Source organism: Sciurus vulgaris (genome assembly GCF_902686455.1).
Source record: "Sciurus vulgaris genome assembly, chromosome: 2".
In the NCBI taxonomy this organism is placed as follows: Eukaryota; Metazoa; Chordata; class Mammalia; order Rodentia; family Sciuridae; genus Sciurus; species Sciurus vulgaris.
Genome location: NC_136462.1, coordinates 32,455,055 through 32,479,565, shown reverse-complemented (window position 1 = coordinate 32,479,565; position 24,511 = coordinate 32,455,055). Strand labels below are relative to the sequence as shown.

The window sequence follows — 24,511 nt, the reverse complement described above, 5'->3', positions numbered from 1 at the left end:
TAATTAATACATCAGTTAGGTCTCTACTTGAGTGCCTACTATTTGCCAGACATCCTTTTAGGCTCTGGGGCCTTAGTATACAGGAAAATGGACAAACTATCTGCGTATATGGAGCATACAGTTTAGTTTATGCAGTCAGCAAGATAAACTTATTTATCTTGTAAGATAGTATGGTAGGTATTGACAAGCACTAAAGAGCAAAATAAGGGGACAACAAAACATATGAAATATTGGAGGTATTGGAAATTTTAGTTAAGGGTTGCTGGAGAAAGTGTCATTGAGAAGGTGATTTTAAAAAATAAGCTTTGTTTTATAGTATAAGAAACAATGAAAAGTATAAAAAGCACAAGTTTTCCCTAGGATGAATTTTTATAAAGTAAATGAATGTGTGGTCATCACTCAGACTGAGAAGATCTTTAAAAAAATTCTTTTATTTTTGTACTTTTTAGTTACACATGACAGTAGGGTGTATTTTGACATATTATACACACATGGAGTATAACTCCCCATTCTTGTGAATATACATGATGTGGAGTTACACTGGTCGTGTATTCATATATGAATTAAAGTGATGTCTGATTCATTCTACTGACTTTCCCATTCACATCCCCACCTTCTTTTCATTCCCTTTGTCTAATCCAGTGAACTTCTCCCCACCCCCCCACCACCCTTATTGTGTGTTAGCATCCACATATCAGATAGAACATTCAGCCATTGGTTTTGGGGGGATTGGCTTATCTCACTTGCCATGAGAGTCTCCAGTTCCAACCATTTACCTGCAAATGTCATAAGTTCATTCTTTATGGCTGAGTAATATTCCATTGTATATATGTGCCACATTTTCTTTATCCATTCGTCTGTTGAAGGGCATCTAGGTTGGTTTTGTAGTTAGCTATTGTGAATTGAACTGATGTAAACATTGATGTGGCCATGTTACAATAGTATGTTGATTTTTAAGTTCTTTGGATATATGCTGAGGAGTGGGATAACTGGGTCAAATGGTGGTTCCATTCCAAGTTTTCTGAGGAATCTCCATATTGCTTCCCAAAGTGGTCGTACCAATTTGCAGTCCCACTGGCGATGTGTGAGTGTACCATTTTCCCCACATCCTTGCGAACCTTTTTTGTTATTTGTATTCTTGATAATTGCCATTCTGACTGGAGTGAGATGAAATATCTGTATAATTTTAATTTGCACTTCTCTAATTGCTAGAGATGTTGAATGTTTTTTCATATATATGTTGACCAATCATATTTCTTCTTCAGTGAAATGTCTGTTCCTTTGCCCATTTATTGATTGGGTTATTTGATTTTTTGGTGGTTTTTTGAGTTCTTTGTTTATCCTAGAGATTAATGCTCCATTTGAGGTGCAGGTGGCTCCCAGGTTTTCTCCCATTCTGTAAGCTCTCTGTTCATGTTCTTGATAATTTCTTTTGCTGTGAAGAAGCTTTTTTGCTTGATACCATCCCATTTATTGATTCTTGATTTTACTTCTTGCCCTTTAGGAGTCTTGTTGATGAGGTCAGTTCTAAAACTGGCATGATGGAGTTGGGCCTACTTTTTCTTCTTGTAGGTGCCAGGTCTCTTGGTCCTTGATCCACTTTGAGTTGAGTAGGTGAGTTTTGTGCAGGGTGAGAGAAAGGGGTTTAATTTCATTTTGCTACATATGGATTTCCAGTTTTCCCAGCACCATTTGTTGAAGAGGCTATCTTTTCTCTAATGTATGTTTATAGCACCTTTAACTAGTATGAGATAACTGTATTAATGTGGGTTTATCTCTGTCTCTTCTATTCCATTGGTCTTCATGTCTGTTTTGGTGACAATACCATGCTGTTTTTGTTACTGTAGCTCTGTAGTATAATTTAAGATGTGGTATGGTGATGCCTCCTACTTTACTTTTCTTGCTGAGGATTGTTTTGGCTATTCTCGGCCTCTTATTTTCCAAATGGAATTTCATGACCGCTTTTTCTCTTTTTATGAAGAACATCTTTGGAATTTTAATGGAAATTGCATTAAATCTGTATAGTGCTTTTGGTAGTATGACATTTTGATAACATTAAGAGAAACAGAATCTTAACTTGCTCTGGGAAGGCCTGGTTACCCGCTCCTCCCAAAGCATTAGTTTATTGTGCATCTTGAGCTCCATGTGAATGCAGCCCTGTGTGTGATGCTCCTGTGTGTGATGCTCCTTTGCTTCTCACTTCTTTCACTAGCCCTGTGTTTGGGAGATTCAGCCATGCTTCTCCAAGTATTTGTAGTTTTTCCATTTTTGTTGCTGTAGCGTTATATGACAGTAAGTTCCACAGTCTACCATTTCCTACCTGTGCTCAATGGTTAGAGCCACCATCAACTTTCTTCTACGTCTTTTTAGTAAAGATATCCATATGGGAGGTCATTAGGAGTGGAATTGCTAGGCTATGGCGAATAGTGCACATTGACTTTGGTAGAGCTGAAGTTTTCCAAAGTGGTTACATCAATTTCTATGCATCCACTGGCTGCGTGTGAGAACTCCATGTTCTTGTCAGCTTTTGATATTACCTGCCATTCCAAAAGCTATTCTGGGTTCTGTGTGTACAAATGCTGCATTGCCAAAGACTAATGCATGTGAGCAGATTCTCATATTTATTGGCCATTTTCTTACCACTTTTTGGGATGATGGCACTGTTCTATATCTTCGTTGTGGTCAGTGGTGCTTGCAAGACCACATGCAACTGTTGTAACCTATAGAAGCTCTGAACATTAAAAAGAGTGAATTTTACTGTATGCAAATTATTCCTCAGTCTATTAAATACCACTTTCCTTAATGATTTGTAGGACGTATTTGAAACTATATATTTTGAATGAGTCCTTTATTGTATGTGTGCTTTGCAAGTATGTTCTACATGCTGACTTTCTTTTACAACTTTCTCAATGTTATCCTGTTTAATATAATTTTGCATGCCCCATAGCCACAGATATAAAGATGGAATTTGAGTGACTTCCTGAAGAAGTAAGGTCACTCTAATACAGCTATCTTGGGAGACTCATTTTAGGCTAAGGGAACAGCAGGTGTGAAGACTATGTGGCCAAGTGCCTAGAAGGAAATGAGGGATATCAGAGGTGAGCCCAGAGAGGCCTCAAGGCTGCAGGTGGTCTTAGACTGTGGGTCTCACTAAGGATCTTGGCCTTTTTTCTCAGTATGATGGGACTCCTGGAGGGTTTTAAGCACAATATTGACATGACTTACCTGATTTTAACAGAATCACTAGGCTGCTGTGTTAAATCAGAATAGACTGCTGAGGCAGGGCGGAAGTAGGGATGCCAGTAGAGTCTGTTGCAAAACTCCAAAGAATTGGTGATGGTGACTTGGACCCAGAGGTGGTGAGAAGAGAGGTAGTCGAGCATCAGTATGTTTTGAGTGTAAAGCTAACAGGTACTTATGGCCTGGAAGGTGGGGTGTGAAAGAGAGGCATCAGTAATGACCCTAACTTATATTTTGTTTGCTTTTATTGTTTGCGTAAGTGATTGGAAGGAGGGGCAGTGGGATGTTGGAGATGGGGAATGTGCAGAAGATCTGGAGCAGTGGTACCCCCAGGTGTTTGCATTTCATGAATGTAATTAAAAAAAAATTCAGCAATTTATAAAGACTGTATGAGCCAGGTGCAGTGGTGCATACCTGTGATTCCAGTGGTTCACGAGGCTGGAGTAGGAGTATTCCAAGTTTGAGGCCAGCCTCAGCAGTTTAGCAATGTTCTAAGCAAGTTAGCGAGATCCTGTCTCAAAAGAGCTGGGTATGTGGCTCAGTGATAAAGTGCCCCTGGGTTTTCCCCAGTACCCTCCCTCACCCCCCAAAAATCTATTTGAATATTAAAAGAATAGGAATATATAATCTTAGAATAAATGCTAACCCTTTAAATTGGATACACTTAGCTTTATAAAATAGTCAAACATGTTCTTGTTTCCATTTTTCTGAGGACCTACAAATGCAGGCAGTTTTGTAGACTGGTTTTTAGTATTTTATATGCTTTGATCTTGATATTATTAAGATTGAGATTAGTCTATAAGAAACAAAAACTTCAACACTGTGTGTCATTGCTTGCCTAGAAATGCTTTAAAGGAGAGAGAGGGCCAGATGCATTGGAAGGATGCATATGGTACACGTGCAATCATAGTGAAGCTTGATGCTCATTTTAGTAACTTCTTTGCTGACAGGCTCAATGAGATTATTGTTTCCAAAATTTTGTTTTGGAGTAGCCAAGCTCTAAGTTTTCTTTAGCATATTGATTTGCCTTATCCTTAGGGGAAAATATAGTTTTATGTTTTCACTTCTTGTGTTCCTGTACTCCCCACCAGTGCGAAAGCTTGGCACTCTGTAAAGTGTTTGATAATAGCAATTCGGGGCAGCAGGAGTGAGAGATGGGTGCTGCAGTAAGAAAGGCAGAGCCCCGTGACCCTGAGCTTAGGTGGCACTAACATTGGTAGACTTGTCTTGAATCACTGTTGATCGGTGATCTTTCAGAAAGTTTTGCCTTAGAATATTACCTGAAAAATATTTTGTGCACTCTGATAGCACAGGGTAATTTGATTATTCAGACATTAAATGTTCTTTGTAAGACTGTGATGCCATTTCAAAGAACAGTATTATTAACAGCTGATTATTGTCTGCATTTTTGCCAACTGATTTTATGGCACTTAATGTCTTTATAGCAAGAGGAGAATTTTTATGTGTATAATCACTCCTCAGTGTTTTTGGTCTGCTTTTGGTGTTGGGTAATAGTGTTGTATTTCGGTTACCTGATGTGTCAGTGGTTTCAACATGATTATTGTACCCCCCCGAGGGATGGAGAAAATCAGTGAAAAGTTCACTGCTGCTTTGTGAATTAAGTTATGCTGTGGTGCAGAGCGCTGATCATTTTGGCACTCACATTCAGCATTAGAGCACCTTGCTTGCAGTTTGGGACTGTTCCGAAAGTGCTACCTAACTCTGCAGGATTCTCCATAAACTTGAACTGGCATAGAAAATGATGTTTATTGTATCCTGTTCTCAATTATTGTGCCAAATCACTGTCATCACACTCTTTATTGATAAAAAATTAGCTAGGCAAAACGATTTTCTTCTTCCTGCAAGGAAGAGGGGAGAAGAAATTTATGAGGTAGTACATATAAGGAAGGATTCCAAGCGTTGATTGTGGATGTGAGCCCTGGCTGGAGACAAGGAACTCTTGGCTGATAGTGGAATGAATGTTCTCTGCCTTACTTGATTCTTTCAGTTTCAGCTCTTAATATGTGGAAAGAACAAAAAGAGTGTTAGGTGTGTCGGTCTGGGTTTTTAGTTATAGATAGGAAAATCCATTCTAGTCAGTGTGAGCAGAAAGTGATTTATTGAGGGGGTAGCTAGTGTGGCTGATCATCCAGAGGGCTGAAGAAAGGGACTGTAGTCTGAGTTTCTGAGTCTTGTCCGTAGCACAGAGTGGACCTGGCAAGGAGCTGCCCAGATCAGGAAACCTGAAACAGAATCTCCCCAACTCTCTCTTCTAGCGAAGAGAGTGATGCACACCTCTCTTCCTGCTGCTTCCCCTTGACTCCATTCTGAAGGAGCCCCCGTTGTGTATCTGGTGAAAGGCATCAGATTTACACACTACCTCAACTATAGGACAAGGAGGGTGGGAAATGGAACCCTCCTGCTCCCAACTTGTTTGCCTCCATTTAAAAATTCTGTACTGGGAAGGTGAGCGTTACTCAGAAACAGGTGAAAATGGAACGAAGATAATTCCAAACTCCATGTATAACAGGTGCTCATTGTAGTACTAATTTAAAAGAATACAGTCATTTTAATAATGTAATTGTAAGTAATGTAGGAATCAGTAATATAAGATTATATATCCCTTTTTTGTTTTTGTGGTACCAAGGATTTTTAAGGAAATGTACCATTTAAAAACAAAGTTTTATACTGGAGAGTGGTGTATAAAGAGTGCTTAAAAGCTCAGTGGTTTCATGCTTGTATTACTTTTGAAGTCTGTTAATCTAGATTGTATTGATAAAGAGACAAAGACAAGAACAGTTTTAAGTTATTTTGTAATTGGTAGATACCACTGCAAGTCAAGACCCATTCTTGTGAATTTGTTCCTTTAATCAGAGTTCACAGAGAGACTTTATTAATGGGTCAGCTTAAACTCACTACTGTTATTAGAAAAATAAGTATGAATCTGTGATGGTGGGTTAGCAGAGTTATAAAGCATACTTAATACGTGGTTGACTTGCTTTCTTTCCTTCCTTCCTTTTCTTTCTTTGTTTCCTGGGAATTGAACCCAAGGGTGCTTAACCTCTGAGCCATATCTCCAGCCCTTTTTATTTTTGTTATTTTGAAATGGGTCTTGCTAAATTGCTTAGGACCTCACTAAATTGCTGAGGCTGGCTTTGAACTCATGATCCTCCTGCCTTAGCCTCCCAAGTTGCTGGGATTACAGATGTGTACCATGGTGCCTGGCAATATATGGTTGTTTTTCTACAGTAAAAAAAAAAAAAAAAAAACAAAAAAAAAAAATTAAAAATTATTAATTTTTTTTTTTGGTGCTGAAAATGGAACCCAGGGTCTTGTGCATGGTAGCACTTCACCTCTGAGCTACATCACCAGCCCCTAGAGGTGTTTTGTTTGTTTATTTATTTATTTATTTTTAAAACATAAACTTAGCTGTAGAGGGGCCTTAGAAATCATGTGGTTAGTACCCTGATTTTATAGTTTAGGAAGCCAAAGTCCCGTGTGGTGGTTTGCTCAAGATTATAGTTGGTAGGTGGTAAGGCCTCCTAGTTTGCTGGTTGCATAGCGTGGTCTCCCCTCTTCCAGGGGAGTAGAACTTTCTCCACATTGGGAGGAAGCCTCAGGGTCTGCTGGAGCCCCACACTGAGATTTGAGTCCTGATGTAGTAGTTAGGACTTCCTTGTGGAGATGTTGGTTGGGTAACACTGGTGGTCTTTTATGTAACAGATGGACACTTAGATATTCATTCTTGAGTTTTGAGGAAAATGGATTACAGAAGTAAGACTGGTTCAGAACAGCACTCAGAGGAAGCACAGTGTGAATGTTTAATCAGAGATGTAAGTTTTCCTTGGTAAAATGAGCTGCAGAAATGAAGAGGGTTGTGCATAACTCTTTTCTGTTTACTCTTCTGGATAATTCATAAATTTGTTCAGACACAACTTTTTTGCTAAGCCTTTTGCCATTACATGCATAGTCAATAGTAGTTAAGAATTACCAGGAAGCTTCAGCCTGGCTAACTTCACATGTCCTTCATGTCTTTGCTCAGATGCTGCCTTGCAGTGAGTCTTACCCTAACCCTACCCTACTTAACATGCAGCCCACCTGCTCCCGGAGCACCTGTCCTGCACTTTTTGTTTCTAATAGCAGTGTCTCTTACAAACATTGTGTATATATCCCCCACATAATTTGTCTATTGATTTTACTGCTTATTATGTGTCTCCTCTGTTAGAATACAAGCTTTTTGAAGGCAAAGACTGGTCAGTTTGTGCATTCCCAGACTCAGAAATAAATAGTAGAGAATAAATATGTATTGACAAAAGCAGCTGTGTTAGGATTTCTGCTAGTAAAATGACAGATTCTCATTTCTAGTAATTATTTTATTCATTGATTTATTGTGAATGGCAGACTCATTACTTAGTATGTACAGCATATATGTTATATGCGACTTGTGATGTCCAATTTTCTGGGTCTTCCTTATTTGGCAGTAAACAGGAACTCAGATTCAGATGTAAGACTCATTAACATGGGTACTAAGGGATAAAAAGACAGATTCTCAGATATAGACTTGGACCTAGCTGGTTTTATGCATAATTGGTTTATTTCACTGTTAATATTGTAACCTCAAAAGTCAGTTTTTAGAGTGTGAGGTGATGAAGGAGGGTTGAGGAAGGAAGAGAGAGGGAAGCAGGAGGAATCAGGATCCTTTCTCTTGGTGAAGCTGGAAGATGCTTCAGCAGAGTCATCCAGATGTGCCAGGACACTTCTGTTAATTTAACCTTTTTAGAGAAGCTGAACATGAAACAAGAACATCCACTTAAATGAAGATAAAGTCTGTAATGTTTTAAAATTTTCATTTAGCTCAAATCAGTTCTTGAGGCATTAAGGTAGTTTACAAATGTTCATTTTTATTATTTAAAGATACATTTGACATTTAATATTCAAGAAGGAAAAAGATGATAAATGATGTCTTAGAAAGATAATAAGAAACCTGGAAATCAAATACACTTTTTATATGAGCTTATGTTCAATGCCTAAATGACTTGCCTTTTTCCCCAGAGCTAGTTAATGGCAGAATTGGGACTAATTCTTATCACATATTTTCACTAAAGGATCCTTAATAGGAAAGGAGCATACAAGCCAGTAGATAACCTACGGAACGATTATGAATTTGTTTGGAGATCTGTGTTTTATCTGAAAATTTTCACTTAGCTAAGCTATTTCTAGGGCAGTGAGGTAGATATGCAACTAGGCATAGAATGAGCAAATGTAGACCAAAGCTTTTAGAGCTGGGAAAGTGATTGCAGCACCCATTACCACTGTAACACCCTCAGCTTTACAGATAAAATTAAGTCTAAACCTCCTGACTGCCAGCCTAGAGCACCTACTATTAGATCTGCTATTGCAAAAACTATATTTTGGGGCATATGAAAATTGAGGTACACCTCAGTTGCATGACAGACATCTCATTTAACCATCTGTTACAAAAGAAACAATTTTTAAAATGTATTTATTTGTTTGTTTGTTTATTTATTTATTTATTATGCAGCACAGAGGATCGAACCCAGTGCCTCATAACATGCTAGGCAAGCGCTCTACCACTGAGCTGCATCCCCAGCCTGCATAAGAAACAAATTATAAAAAAAGATTAAGGGGCTGGGGATATAGCTCAGCTGGTAGAGTGCTTACCTGGCATGCACAAGGCCCTAAATTCAATCCCCAGCACCACCAAAAAAAAAGGAAAAAAAGAAAAAAAGATTAAGGAGTGAAGACCTTTCGGGTATCCCCAGCTAGAGGAGTGCAGTGGGGCAGGCTGTCTTATGATCTTGAATCTGCTCATGATAGGCTTAGTTGCACCATACAGATATTTAATAAAATTCAGATCTACAAATAGTATGCATTGTTCATATTTTAGTGTCACTATATGAAAGTTCCCTTGAGATGATCTCTTGGAAATGGGTGTCCATCACTCTGGCCTGGGAAGTAGGTTTCCCTGTGTGACCAGCAGAGGAACCATCATGCAGAGTCGTCACTGGGGCCCATGAAGGTCCTTTTTCTGCTAAGCAGGATGAATGATATGAAGCCTCTTAGCATTTTGAGTAAAAGCCTGCTGAGACGTGAGCAGTTTTCAGATTGGGCCTGCTACCCTTGAGCAGTTGGCCACTGGAATCCTTCTATTGTTAGAAGGATTCTAACGTTAGAAGTAGCTGTCAGAATTTTTATTGTCTTGTATTTTCAACTTTTCTGTTGATTTAAGGTTGTCAGCTCTAGTGGGCAGTAGTGTGTACGATTGCTTTACTGTCCTGGTGTTATCTGCCTGTGGCCTTTTTCTGACTGAAGTCGTGCTGTGGTGTGTCGTTTTTAGTGGAAGTCTGTATCCCTTTAGCTAGCTTACCAACTCAACATGGATATGTGGAAGTATCCTGCAGATTGGAATTATGTCCTATCCTGGCAGAGCAATATGTTTAGAAGTTCAAGTATGCTCTCTGTTGGCAGGCATGTTTTGTCAAATGGTGAGTGCCCTGTGGGTGGGAAGAGGTACAGTTGTTAAGATCTGGAAGCCCCTGCTCCACGTTCACATTGCCATTGTAGCTTCGTATCCAAGAAAGCTGTTTGTCGTTGTTTAGAAATCACAGCTCTGTGCTTGTCTGCCATGCCCAAGGCCCTGGGTTTGTTCTCCAGCATTGCACCACCACCGCTACCACCAGGATTAGACACAGCTTTGAAGTCCTTCAACTATTTTGTGAATTTAGCTCTCATTATTTTCCATATCTTCAGGATTTGAAGTTTTGAAAAACTTGGTGTAGTTTATTCAAATGTGATTTAAAGTTTTCCTGGTAAAGACTGACTTTGAGGCTGAAGAGAGCCCATATTCCTCTTTCATTTCTTTTAAGGTGTGGCAGTGTGAGGGCAGAAGGCAGGCTAGAGTTTGAGCTAAAGCTATGGGAAAACTTTGCCAACCGGTTGGCTGACTCTGAATGGTGAGCCAGGAAGAACCACCCACGTTTTCCATTTTGGATTTGAATCACAGAAAACAGGTTTCCTGTAGAAACCATTTGGCATTAACAAGTGTATGGAAATTTCATCTTTGATTAAATTGATGTTTTATCTTGTGCATGTGTTTTAAATTAATTATTTTTCCCCTTTCTATCCATAGGTGAAATTTCATATTTGGATCTCCTACAGTATTGACTGCAACCTAATTTCCAAGATTTTTATAGAAGGTGGAATCAAAAGGACTATACTTTTGGGTAAGGATCTAATTTTACTCTATCTTGATAATACACAGCCACTTCAGCAGAACTCTGAAATTCTCAGACTTCTGGAATAGAAGTATAGGTGAATTTTTAAAATGGGTGGTAACTTGAATTCTCCAAATTCTCATCTGTTTGATATTAACGGAGAGTTGTCCATGTGGTTGACTGCTTAAAATAGAGAAGCAGTATACAATAGCAGTTAGCGCGTGCACACACACACACACACACACACACACACCCCATTTAAAATCATGTTTACATGGTTTTTAAGGTTTGTTAGTGGGAGAATCATCCTTTTTTCAAATACCTGCCTCCTGTTAAATCACCTTATTCAGCCTGTCATCCATTCTTTCATCCATCTATCTCCTATTTATTTAAGACTTAACAAATGGATGGCTTTAAAAATAATTTCTCTACCTCTGTGGTATAACAAAGTTAATACAACTGTTGTTAATAGTTCTGGACACAAGGAGATTATAGAAAAAGATCTATGCTCAAAATATTTTGGAATTAACAAGACTAGTATTTAGAAATGAATTTTCTCCAGGTGGAAAGTTAACTGTACCAAGCAAACCCAGAAACAGACAGCCCCCCTCCCCATCAGTCCAGAAAAACCACATTATATAGAAAAAAATTGTGCTGAGTTGGGATTGTTATGTTCCTGGATTCAAGTGAAAACACATTTCAGTCTGTCAAATTGGATTTTTAAATAATTGCTGAATTTATCTAATTGATCCTGAGATATTGAGTCACTCATCAGTTAGTTTTTGTACTTATTTAGGAGTGCTACTTTTCAAGTTTAGAGCATGTAAAAGTCAGTTTTAAATGGTTGGCATCCTTTGAAGGATAACTGAGTGAAGTAATCCAAAAGTCACTTATCAGTAATGCCTTATAGGATGACTCTTATAAAGACTATGTTAGTTTCCTTACTATACACTGGTTAATGAAAATTAATTTGCATAACTATAATATACTAAGAAGGAGATTGTCCAGTAAAGAGAAACTGGTTTGGGATTTATAGCAAGCTCCAGATGACATGTGGATATAATTTCTTTCCAGTGCATCCCAGGATTGCTCTTTCTCAAATTTATAGTAACTTCTCTTCTTGCTTAGAACATTCCAGGGCCTCTCTATCACCACGGCAGTAGTTCTCAAACTTTTTGGTCTCAGAAGCTTTTATACTGTTAAGTGATTGAGGACTCTAGAATTTTTGTATATGTCTGTTACATGTCCATCACAGTTTTGCATTTGAAATTAGAATGGAGAAAGCTTTAAGCATAAGAATATATAAGCACGTATTTGTTTGCTGCAGGGTGATGACACTGGTGCAGTCTTAGGCCTTCTGGGAAACATTGTACACTCACGAGAGAATGAGAGTGGAAGAGCAAGTAGCATTATCTTTGAATGTAAGATTTATCAAGGTCTAATTTATATACAGTAAGATCCACCCTTTTTAGTGTATAGTTCTGTTTGGATTTTGGTAAATGCACATGGTTGTATGACCATGATGAAGACTCAGAACATTCCATTTACCCAGAACATTCCTCTACCCTAGCTCCAGCCCCCTCTATCTTATTTCTTGTTCCCATAGTTTTTCCTGTTCTGAATATTATATAAATGGAGGTATACCATAGGTAGTGTTTTGAATCTGGTTCTTTCATTCAACATAATGCAACTGAGATTTAATTGTGTTATTCTATCAATAGTATGTTCTTTTGTCATTGCTCGGCCCTGTTCCAGCATATTACTATACTGCAGTTTGAACACTTACCATTTGAAGACATTTGGGTTGTTATGTGTTTTAATATTATTATTAAATAGTTTTGACCTTGCAGACCCTTCAAAGGGCCTTAAGGATCCCTTGGGGTCCTAGATTTCTCTGAGCACCTCTGGCCTATGGTATGTCATCTCTGTGTTGTCTCCTAGCCTGGTCATATGTGTCCCTGTCTAGCTCAAGGGTCTCCTGCACATGCCTTTCTAACCTTTCTTCCCATTCTCATGCCTGCACTGTTCAGTCCTGAGGCTGTTCCTGACCGTGGCCATCCTTGTGCCATTGCTGCGCTTCTTCCCAGAGCCCTGCAGTGGTTCAAGGATTTGGTGGTTTCCCACCTTCTTGAAGATTATGTTTTTTCTCAGTCCTGACTGAGGACCTGTCTGGTACAGTGAATATTTAGAATGGATTTGAATGAGTAAACAATAATTCCTTTATGTTATTACATCAGACTTCCCATATATGACTGCATTCACCCTTCGTTTTAGCTCTGTAAAGTGTGTAGCACAAGGGATGTTGGGCAGCTTTTATTTTTACCAGATACAAGTCCTGAAGCTGTGGTCCCTAACCAAACTGCATATTAATCAATGTCCTAATGCCCAGAACAGTCCTAATTTCTGGAGTTCATGCCTGGGGATTTATATTTTTAAAAGCATCACTGTTAAATCATAGAATCATTATTGCAGGATGATGTATCTTCAAGTCTTAGTGATGGAGTACTTAAGACTGGAACCCAGGTCTTTTGACTGCTACTTTTTTAGGGCCTTTCCTCTGCACCGTGAACCTTCATAGCCCAGAGGCAATACATAGGTTTAGAGATGCCAGGTTAGATGCCAGGCTTCTATAGAGGCACCTTAGCATGCAGACCAGAGCACTGAGTTTAGAGTTAGAGGAAGCATTTCTGGTTTAGCTCTGCATTCATTAACTATGGGTTAATAAATACTTGATTCTGTTTTCACTTTTAAAATAAGGATATGTCCTTAAATCTTAGAAGCCTGTTGTGAGGATAAAATAAGATAATGTGTTAAAGGAGTTTGTAAACTGTAAAGTGCTTTGTAAAACTTGCTTTTTTTGTTTTTAGCCTATTTATTGGCTAACTTTGCTTGAGGTTCATAAATTATACAAGTAAAATATAAATACAGTGTTTTAGCAATAGTCAAATAACAATTATACAGAGTTAAAACCTAGAGGTCACTGTTAGTTGTATACTTTCAGTCCTTTGTGCAAATGTGAATAAATATGCATGTATGTAACAAATTGTTTTGAATTGTCTTAACATATTATAGAATCTGATTTTGTACTTTTGTGACTTTTTAAAAAAGTAACAGTACATCTTATAAATTCCATATTAGGATATGTGAATCCCTCTAGTTCTTTAAATAGTGGCATAATTTTTCTCATATATTCCCATATTGATGGATAGTTAGCCTGTTTCTAATTTTTTAAACAAGAATACTAGTGAACATTCTTAGCTCTTTCATATTAAAACATTGATTAATTCTTACCATAGATTGCTTCTGTTTCTAAGATATTGGTGAGTGAAGTAGTAAATGTCTTCTATGTTAAATCTTAGCATTTTATCTGCAGAGAAGAACTTTGACTCTTTTTGTGGGGGATGCTGGACCTTGAAGTTAGGGACACTTGACCACTGAGCCACATCCCCAGCCCTATTTTGTATTTTATTTAGAGACAAATCTCACTAAGTTGCTTAGTGCCTTGTTTTTGCAGAGGCTGGCTTTGAACTCATGATCCTCCTGGCTCAGCCTCCTGTGCTGCCGGGATTACAGGTGTGTGTCACTGCACCTTGCAGACTTTTTAAATTGTTGTAAAATACACCTGACTTTTTCTGGGAGAATTTTTTCATAAGGTTTTTGTATGTCTTGTTGATTTTGTTTGTGTGGTTCTCTCATTTCACTCTTTGGATAGACTTACAGACTGGTGTGTGTATTGCTTAAGGGTACCTCTTCAGGGCTGGAATTGTGGCTCAGTGGTAGAGTGCACGTCTAGCACATGTGAGGTACTGGGTTCGACCCTGAGCACCACATAACAATAAATAAGTAAAATAAAGTTATTGTGTCTGTCTGCAACTAAAAAAATACTACAAAAAATGTGTACCTCTTTAAGTGTGATTGCCACATGCTTGATTTTCAATAACCACAGCAAACACCACAGTAGTAGCCAGTCATGGCCATTTATTAATGTTAGACACTGTGCCAAGAGTTTAGTATCCATGTGACCTTACTTCTTCCCAGTAACCCAGTGAAATTGGTGTTGTTATCCAAATTAAGCATTTAGAAATGGAGATTTAGGTCAAATCTCTTGCCCAAGTTTAATTATGGATGTAGGATTCGAAGGTCTTGCTTCTAATTGGTGTGCTAAACAATCTCCCAGAATATACAGAATCAAAGATGGTATCTCATTTCTTTTACATCACAGTTTCTTTTTAAATTACTTATATTTGTATGTTTTACTTTTTATTACCAGTAATAATTGAATAGATACAGAAATGATCCATTCTGTATAGTATTGATTTGGTATAAAGTATTTATAATAAAAACAATATGCTAATATAAAAGGATAAAAGCAAACACTGCTTGCTGAACTTAAGAATGTAAGTTAAGGGACTGGGATTGTAGCTCAGTGTTAGAGCCTTTGCCTAGTATGTGTGAGGCACTGGGTTCCATCTTTAGTACCACAAACAAATAAATAAAGGTATTGTATCCATCTGCAACTAAAAAAATAAAAAAAGAATGGAAGTTAAGGGCGAAAAGTGGGGAATTGATGTTAGCTCTGTGTATTAACTAACCTTGATGAATGGTGGTGTTTTCTTACTGGTTAAATGGTATTAGATTAAATAGTTGACTTAACCAGTTGTCATCCCCAGTAACATTAGTGTGAATAAGAAATTACATCTGACAATGGTAATCCAGATGAAATGCTAAGTGGAATTCTAGTACTATTTTCCCCATCCCATGAGTGATAAGGAAAACATTTCTGGAAGGGGTTGTTTATTCGAAAGGTGAAAATGGTTCATAGATGAAAGTGTCATCAAGGCACCTAGAGTTTTCTAGGCACATTGAAATATCTGTTCATGTATTATTATAGGCATGATTGTTTTTCAGAGCTATGGGTGGTTATTTCTCAGTAATGATCATTGTCATTGGAACTTAGCAGAGATAGCTTTCACATATATTCTCTCTGTACCCTTGTGCCACATTTCACTTGAATGATAAAATAGCTTTAAGTGGTGTCACCTTCCTGACCCTTACTCAGTTTCTTTACTGTGTTTTATACTTGAAATATGGTGGGTGAATAGCTGAAAGAAATCTTTTGCTTGAGCCTCAAAACTTACTGGCTGAACTCTTTATTTTGTTAAGAGATGAGGAAATATTTTTGGCCAGTACAGGTTTGGTGATTGACAGGAGAGTACGAGTGTGTCAGCCCCCTTCCTGTGTGGGCTTGTTAGCCTGGCACCACACGGGATGGGTCCCAGGAAGTACTGAGTGGTAGTGACGTTTAGCCACTGCTGGTATGTGTAGATTTAAATCAAACCTAGGGCAGCCTTTTCTAAACAATACGTTTTTAAAAAATTCTGTTTTATCTTTTTATATTGTTTTCATATTCCTGAAGTTACTTGGATAGATCCAGAAACAGCATTGTACTTTATTGCCACCTAGGTGAAGCTACTTTTTGAGATAACACTCTCTGTTTTAGAAGAATTCACTTGCTTTTCCAAACTTTACAGTCTGATGTTTTTGTCTACATCCTACGTGAAAAATTTCATCCTGTGGAATTTGAATACTCATGTACATTCTGTGGCAGTGACCAAGGAGCACTGGGCAAGGGTTTCCCCCTTCATCCTTGTGTGGACATCACATTCCTTAGCTTACTATTTGTTTTGTGTCTGTGTTCCAGTGCAACCCTAACAAGTTCATTCAAGCCGTGGTTGAACTGAGGTTAAGTGGTATTATGGTTGTTTGGCAAGATAGGAACATAAACACTTCTTAAACACAGGATGCCCAGGGGTGACTGTATGTTCAATTGCATAATCACAGACTGCGCTTCACAAACACAGGAGTGAGTACATGGGCCACATGCATCTTCAGGGAGAAATTGCCTCATACCCTGGAATCTACTTTTAAAAACAACTGTAGAATTCCCTCGGGGGTTTTCTTAGACAAGTGTATATTAGGAATGGCAAAGTTTTTACTGTGTTTTCTTCTCTTTCTCTCCTTCCTCCATTCCTTCCTAGTATTTTTGTGACTTAAGGCTGTTTTGCTGAAGATCCCCCTGAAATAATTCACCCTGTCGGGACTGGTGGAGTGGAGAGTCATTCGATTTGAAATTATAAGTAATGGGTCCAGTCAAGGCCAACTCCTAGGTAAATGTGAAAAATTGGTCTTTGTAGTTCCTGAGTAGTATTTGAAATGCTTAATGCTACTGTGGATAACTGAAGAGCTGAAATAGACTGTCAATGATAGTAGGAAGAAGGGCCTTTGGGAGACCCTCTGTATTTTTTGAAACTAATGTGAGTATATTTGAAAAAAATTTTTTTCCTTGCTTAATTGCTGTTTGAGTACCTAGTAGAAAATTTGATATATTTGATATGGTACTGTTTCTACAGTCTTCACTTTAATTAAATGTATTTGTTAAATGATTTTTCTTTTTTCTTTTTTTTTAAATATTTTTTAGTTGTTGATGTGCCTTTGTTTTATTTATTTGTATGTGGTGTGATAATCAAACCCAGTGCCTCACACATGCCAGGCAAGTGCTCTTCCACTGAGCTACAACCCCAGCCCCAATGACAGATTTTTCAGTGTATATTTGTAATTGTTTATACATTTCTCATATGTATTATTCAAACAGATTTTGATGGTAAATTTCAGAGAAACCAAATGCAGTTAAAAGTATTTTCTTGACAGTGGCCCCAAATTGAAATATTTGAAATATTTATTTTTTTGTTTTTAACAAAATAATCAAATATCAGGTTTAAATAGTAAGTGAAATAGAATCACAAGGCTTGAAACAGAAGAACCTGTGCTCTGCCTTTCCTACCTCTCTCCAGAGGCGACCATGTTCAAGCCTTTTTAAAATTTTTTTTAAGTCTTTTTCTTCTGGCATTTACTACCATCTAGCTAAATAATGTAACTTCTACAGCGTGCATTTTCTTTCTTTCTTCTTGCAGTGCTGGAGATTGAACCCAGGATCTTGTATATGCTAATATAGCTATGTTTTCAACTATAAATATTATTTCTTCATTTCTTTACACAGATGATGAGGATGTAGTCTCCCTCCACTTACCATTCCCTCTCCTCCCAATGATAATTTTATCTAATTTTGGTTGCCATCATTCATAATCATTTGAATACTGATAACAGTGGTCACAGAGGATTCAGTGATCTTGTTCTCTTGCTCCAGCTTTTCTCCTCAGAGATAGTAGGTACTTTGTCATTGTTTAGTTTTCTACTTATCAAACACTAATTTTTCTCTGAATTTTCTGATAGAATTCTAAAATTGCAAGTGGTAAAATATTCTTTAGCTCTGGTTTTCTTTTGGTACTGTGTCTGCCAGGATTCGGGTCCTGCTGGTTCTGGACTGCTTACTTCCTGGCTTGCACAGAGCTGCCATTGTGAAACTTTACCACCATCTTGGAGAGGGCCTTGAACTTCTCCCTTTCTGGAATAAACTCTCTCTCTAAATATATATGTATATACTTCTTTTTAAAAACATGTTTAGTTGTAGATGGACACAATACCTTTATTTTGTTATTTATGTGGTGCTGAGGATCAAACTCATTGCCCCACGCATGTGCGGCAAGTGCTCTACCACTGAGCCACAGTCCCAGCCCCTGTATATACTTATATATAAATTAGTATATTAGTGTATATATTAGTATTAGTATATACATTATGTAAATATATATACCTGTGTGTATATATCCTCATATGCCCATGAGTGGGTTTTAAACAGAAGTTTATTTTCTAACTGCTAGTATATAAGAACATATTTGATTTTTTTTACCTGAACATTGTATCCTGCAGTCTTGCTAAATTGATTTATTTGCTCTAGTAGTTGTTCTTTAGATTTTTTGAAGTTCTCTATGTAAATGACTGCACCATCTGCACCTTTTACCTCTTCCTTCCAGATCCTTATTCCTTGTGTTTGTTTTTCTTGCCTTACTGCAGTGGTTAGCACCTCCATCGTAGTATTGACTAGAGAGTATAATGTCAGAATTCTTGCCTTACCTTTCACCTCAGGAGAAAATAATTCTGAAATAATTCTGTCTTTCAAGTATTTTGTTAGCTTTAGTTTTTTTTTTAAATAGTTGTTCATCTGTTTCAGGACATTCTCTAATCTCCCTGATTTGTGGAAGTTTTTTTTTTTTTTTCTTAAATTATGAATGGCTCTTGCATTTTGTCAAATACCTTTTTCATGTCTATTGAACTGATTCTGAGAGTTTTTCTCTTTATTTTGTTAATGTGGTGTATTACCTGTGTTGATTTTCAAGTATTAACCTTAGTCTTGCATTGGGTAAACTTTACTTACTCATGATGTATATTTTTACATCATTGTATTTCATTTTCTAAAATTTTGTTAATTTTTTGTGTCTGTATTTGTGAGGTATAAGGGCTAGGATCCTTCTTCTATTTCCTGAAAAAGTTTGTGTAATATTGTTGGTGTTTTTTTTTGAATCTTGGATAGAATTTATCAGTGATTAAAAAAAAGAGAGAGAGAATTTACCATGAAACCATCTGGATTTAGAGCTTTTGTTTTTGCAATATTTTGGTTAACAGATTCAATTTCTCAAAAAGATATAGGGCTACTTAGATTTTTCTCTTTCTTGTGTCAATTTTGATAAGTTGTATTTTTTAAGAAATTTGATTGATGAGTGGATAAAGAAACTGTGGTATATATGTACAATGGAATATTACTCTGCCATAAAGAATGATAAAATTATGGCATTTGCAGGCAAATGGATGAAATTGGAGACTATTATGCTAAGTGAGATAAGCCAGTCTCAAAAAACTAAAGGACGAATGATCTCGCTGATAAGTGGATGATGACACATAAGGGGGAGGTGGGAAAGGTTAGTGTTAGGGTTAGGGTTAGGGTTAGGGAGGGGGGCAAGAATGGAGGAAGAAAGGACTGTATAGAGGGAAAAGAAGGGTGGGAGGGATGGGGGGAAGGGAAAAAATAATAGAATGAATCAAACAACATTACTCTATGTAAATTTATGATTATATAAATGGTATGCCTTTAACTCATGCACAGAGAAACAACATGTATCCCATTTGTTTACAATAAAAAAAAATATATTAAAAAAAAAGAAATTTGTACATTTCATGTAATTGAATTTATTGGCATAAAGTAGTTTTTCCTTCTTAAATATCTATGGAATCTCAAGAGGATTTTTGTTTTATCTATTTATTTTTCATTTCTAATACTGATGATTTGTGTTTTCTTTCCTTTTTTCTTGATTGGTCTTACCAGAAGCTTGTCAGTTTTGTTGGTTCCTTTAAAGACCCAGACTTTGGCTTTATTAATTTTTTTCTCTTGTTATTTTATTTTCTATTTCATTGACTTCTTTATTATTTTTTCTGTTTTGAATGCTTTGTTTCTTGTTTCTTAAGAACCTCAGGCAATTGTGGTAATCTGTCTTATTTTCTTTTATTTAGCATTCAAAATTATAAAATTCCCTTTAAGCTCTTGTTTGAGCTGTATCCCCACACTCCCCACCTCTGAGGTTGATGACAGACACATGCTCTCCTGTTGAGCTACACTTCAGACCAGTATGTTTTGCCACTGGACTCAAAATATTATCTAATTTTCTTTTTGAGCTCTTTGACCAGTGAACTCTTAAGAGGTGTATATTGTTTAATTTATATACATTTGGGATTTAGCTCGATATCCTCTTTGCTGACTTCTAATTTAATTTTGTTGTGGTTGGAGAATATATTTTGTGGGGCTTTAGTTCTTTTGTATTTACAGAGATGGTCTGTCTTGATAAGAGTACTGTAAACATTTAAAAGGAATATATATTCTCTAGTTATGTTTTCTCCAAATGTTAGTTAGGTAAATGTGATTGATAGTGTTGGTCAGACCTGGATATTTCCTTTTTTGTCTAATCTGTCATTTATTGAGATGGGAATTTGACATCTTATATGATTATGTCATTGTCCTTTTCTTCTATTAATTATGTTTGGTTTTCATGTATTTTGAGGCACAGACACATTCATAATTGCTGTGTCCTCATATATGAAATGTTCTTTTTCTCTGGTAGTATCCTTTGTTTAAAAGATAATCAGAAGCTCTGTATGTGTGATGGTGCTGGTTTAGCTCCTCTGGACACCCAGCATGGACCCTGCCTTGTCATTGGAAATCCCCTTTTGGTCTGGTTTCCCTCTTTCCAGCCTCACATCTTGTTTAGTACCTCAGTTTCATAGCCTTTCTGGAGTTGTGCCTCAGGAATAGACCTGCTTCCTCCTGGAGACCTCTCCCCGCTTGTCCTCAACAAGATGCAGCTTTATCTGATTTGCTAAATCAGTTTCCAGTGACGCATTACTTTTTCTCTTTCACAATTTTGTTGATGCGTTCCTTTTTTTTTTCTTTTTTCTTTTTTCTTTTTGGCAGGGAGGGGATCCAGGGATTGAACTCAGGGGCACTTGATCACTGAGCCACATCCCCAGCCCCATTTTTTATATATTATTTAGAATCAGGGTCTTACTGAGTTGCTTGGCACCTTGCTTTTGCTGAGGCTGACTTTGAACTCTAGATTCTCCTGTCTCAGCCTCCCAAGCCTCAGGGAGTACAGGCGTTACATGTTGTTGTCTTTTCTCTTATTTTTCTTTTATATTCTTTATTATTGTTATTTCTGGAGAGAATAGAGGTAAGCGTCATCCACTTATATCCTACAAGGATTTTAGAATTTATTTATATTAAACCTTTTAATTGACAATTGTTAACCTAATCTTTAGACTATAACATAATATACTATAATTCCATATTATTTTTTACTGTATAAGGAAAAAGGAAAATGTGTGTATGGAGTTCATTATGTTTCAGTGATTTGAAAACATACTTTTTTTTTTGCTGTAGATTTCATTTACATTAGAAAGTCTTAGTGGTGTGATGGGCATGGTGGTGCTCTCCTGTGAATCTGAAGGCTGAGGCAGGAGGATTGCAAGTTTGAGGCCAGCCTTAGCAACTTAGCAGGACTCTGTCTCAAAATAAAAACTAAGAAGGACTGGGATATAGCTCTGTGATAAAGTGCCCCTGGGTTCAAACCCAAATACCGAAAAAAAAAAGTGTTTACTTTATGCTTGGTTTGGTAGACAGCACAAAGACTAATTTGGACATTTTCAATTTTGCTATTTTTATAGTATTGTCTTTTTTTGTTGTTGTGGGACTAACAATTTCATGAAATGTTGTTAGAGCTGATTATTTGTACTTTATTACTATATTATTTCAGGTGCTCTCTTTTTGAAAGTGAACACAGTAGGCCTATTGTATGAAATAGAAATTTCCTTGATCTAGGATTCAGATTCACTGAGTTATTACCATTTTAATCTGGGTGAGTCATGTATACACATTACCCATTCTTTACCTGGAAATAGGAAATGTAAACTTTACAATTGTTACAGCCATCTTCCTTGTAAGATAATAGGCAGGGAAGCATTTCAGAAGTTATAAAGTAGAATATAGCCTGTGTTAAGGCGATGTACTGACTATTGTATTCTTGGGTAGTCAGGAGTTTAGTTGTGTTGATGCTCTTTGGTAGTTGAGTGCTTATAAATAACTTCTGGCTGAATATTCTTTGTGGTGTAAATCTTGTTCTATGCTTTGTAGAACAGTTTTTGTTTCATCGCTCCTTCATAGCCCAGATTCAGTCCTGCACGAAGGTAGGATAGACAGCTGCTTAAATACTATTACTTAAGGACTGCTCAGGAATTTACAGACCTCTCAATTGCTCCGTATTCAACCAGGTATTTCCAAAGATTCTCGTTAAGTGCTGTGTTGTCACTGAAATTATGTCTTGATATGTCATCTGGTTCTGGAATGCCATCTCCATTTAGTGAACGTGGAAAACAGAACTTTAAGGAAATAAGATATAGTTCAGTTTTTTTTTTTTTTGTACAGGAGGGTTGAACAAACTAAAATCTATGCAGTGTCAGGGATGGTATTGATAGTAATACCTGTGAGCCTTGGTTAGCAAAGAAATGATCTCTAGTAAAGTCAGGATAATATGGCTGTTTTACAGTTCTTTTAGATCCAGACCCATCTGATCTCTCCATCATTGTAGGACTTACCTAGTTATCATATTCAAGCATGAAATGGATGGCACTTGGAGACCAGAGATCTAAGTACCGGCAGCTTAATAGCACTTACATGCTGCTCATGCAAGCCTCTTAAAATACGTTTCAGAAGTAAGGGAAAATGGAAGTTTTCCTACCCTTAATTGGGAACTCTAGGGGAAAATGGAATGTTAGCAATTGCTGTTACTAGCATAACACAGTTTGCATTTGGACAAAGTGTAAAGCTTTCATTGATGTAACTTATTTAATGAGTTTAGAATCCTTCCTCCTGCTTTAAGGAATTTGTAGCAACTAGATTATAGAGGAAATGATAAATTTATGGTGGCTTTGTCAATTTTGTGATAACTGTGATCATACATTAGAGATATGTCTTGCTTTTTTTTTTAAAACAGAAACTACAGCTATATAACTAGTATAACTGTGATCCTTTATATTTGTTGACATAAGGTATAAACAGCTTTAGTCCTTAAAAAATCATGTGGGTTTTGGTTTTATAAGTATTTCTGGATCATTACCTTTACTTATGATCTTCTTGGTCCTACAAATGTTTAAAATAGTCTTTATCATAAGGTAGCATTATTATTGAATTATTATCGAATTTGGTACTTTGCTGGTAACTGCGATGTAATGATGTTAAAGTTTTCTGATGCTCTTGGTGTGTGCTAGTCAGGTTGCTTGTTTTTGGTACCCAGTCCCTCTGGTATGACAACCCTGCTTGCTTCTATCCCAGTTCCTTCTTTTGTAATCCATAGCACCCATTGGGATACTACTGGAGATAAATAACTAACTGCATGTACATATTCAATTTAATGACAGGGCAGCACTATTTGAATTCTACTTTATCTTTTTTGTTATTGTTAACTTTAATTTTTGAGGTTTTTCTTTTAGAAAAGTCATCATTATTGTAAAGTACTCGAATACTGTCTTTAATTCCTCGAGTGTGCTTATTCGTCCGGGTGTTTCTGTTGTAGGAGTAGGCCAATCTGGGTTAACAATTCTTTCTGCTAATTAAAGTTTAGTATTTTAATCAAGTCATTCTTAGCCATAATTATATTATTGAGCTAGATCAGTGTTGGAGGTGAATGATAATTCTGGCCTAAATCCCTTCTGGTGGATTTTACTAGGGAGGGGGCGCACCAAAGTTAAGGATTCCATGCACTTTGGTATTGGCACTGGTATTGGGTGAGCCAAGCGTTTGGGGTGGTTCTAGGCTAGAAAGTCTCAACCTAGACAGTATAGGCTTTAGAATCCCGAGTAGCAATGAAAATGAGATTGCTCTTGAACACTTTGTCCCACCTTTTGTAAATATGTAGCAGAAAAGCGGAAGTGACCTTAATGAATTTACATTCGAGCTGGAGAGAGTTACAAGAGAGGGGCCTAGTTCTGGCAGTTGTTGGTGCTGTAAGAACGCTACTGTTCGCCCCTTTTCTTTAGGATTCATAAGCCATGGAGCTATACAAAGTTACTCTCTGGGTTTTTCTCAGGGTGAGGGATTTTATTAGAATCATTCCATAGATGTTATAGCAATTTTAAAAGGTCTAGTCTGTTCTTAATTAAAGGGGAGAATGTTTTAATATATTGAACAGCAAATATTCAGTGCTCATGTGTGAAAGGTACAGTGGGTTAGTTCTCTGGGGAAGACCAAGATGCCGTTCTTGCTCTAGAAGAGTTGAATCTTGCAGGGAAAATCCAATAACAACTAATAATAGAGGAGTGTCCCAAGAGAAGCAGAGTAGAATACTCTGGGAGTCTAGAAGAAGTCTAGAAGAAGAGACACGTGCGTTTTCATGGGGAAGTAGGAGACTGAAGGTTTCGTGAGGGAGGTGGAGTGTAAGCAATGCTGCGCTGGCCGGGGTTTGGACCTGTGGAAGAGTTCTTCAGAGCGAGGCCTGGGCATGTGTTGGGCATAAGAACCTCAGGCTTGCTGCGATGTCCAG

At 37.2% G+C, this 24,511-nt stretch overlaps 1 protein-coding gene and 1 pseudogene across 14 annotated transcripts in view; one reads left to right on the top strand and one right to left on the bottom strand.

Moving 5' to 3' along the window:
• Positions 1-24,511, bottom strand: part of LOC306653995 (dnaJ homolog subfamily B member 6-like) — a 420,043-nt pseudogene that overhangs the window by 5,193 nt on the left and 390,339 nt on the right. The gene's annotated exons all lie outside the window — the stretch shown is intronic.
• Positions 1-24,511, top strand: part of SIPA1L1 (signal induced proliferation associated 1 like 1) — a 362,908-nt gene that overhangs the window by 31,548 nt on the left and 306,849 nt on the right. For all 13 annotated transcript variants that reach the window (XM_079127085.1, XM_079127079.1, XM_079127078.1 and 10 more), the window contains one exon: positions 10,391-10,484. The gene's annotated coding sequence lies outside the window, so the exon portion shown is untranslated. The remainder of the gene's footprint in view (positions 1-10,390; positions 10,485-24,511) is intronic.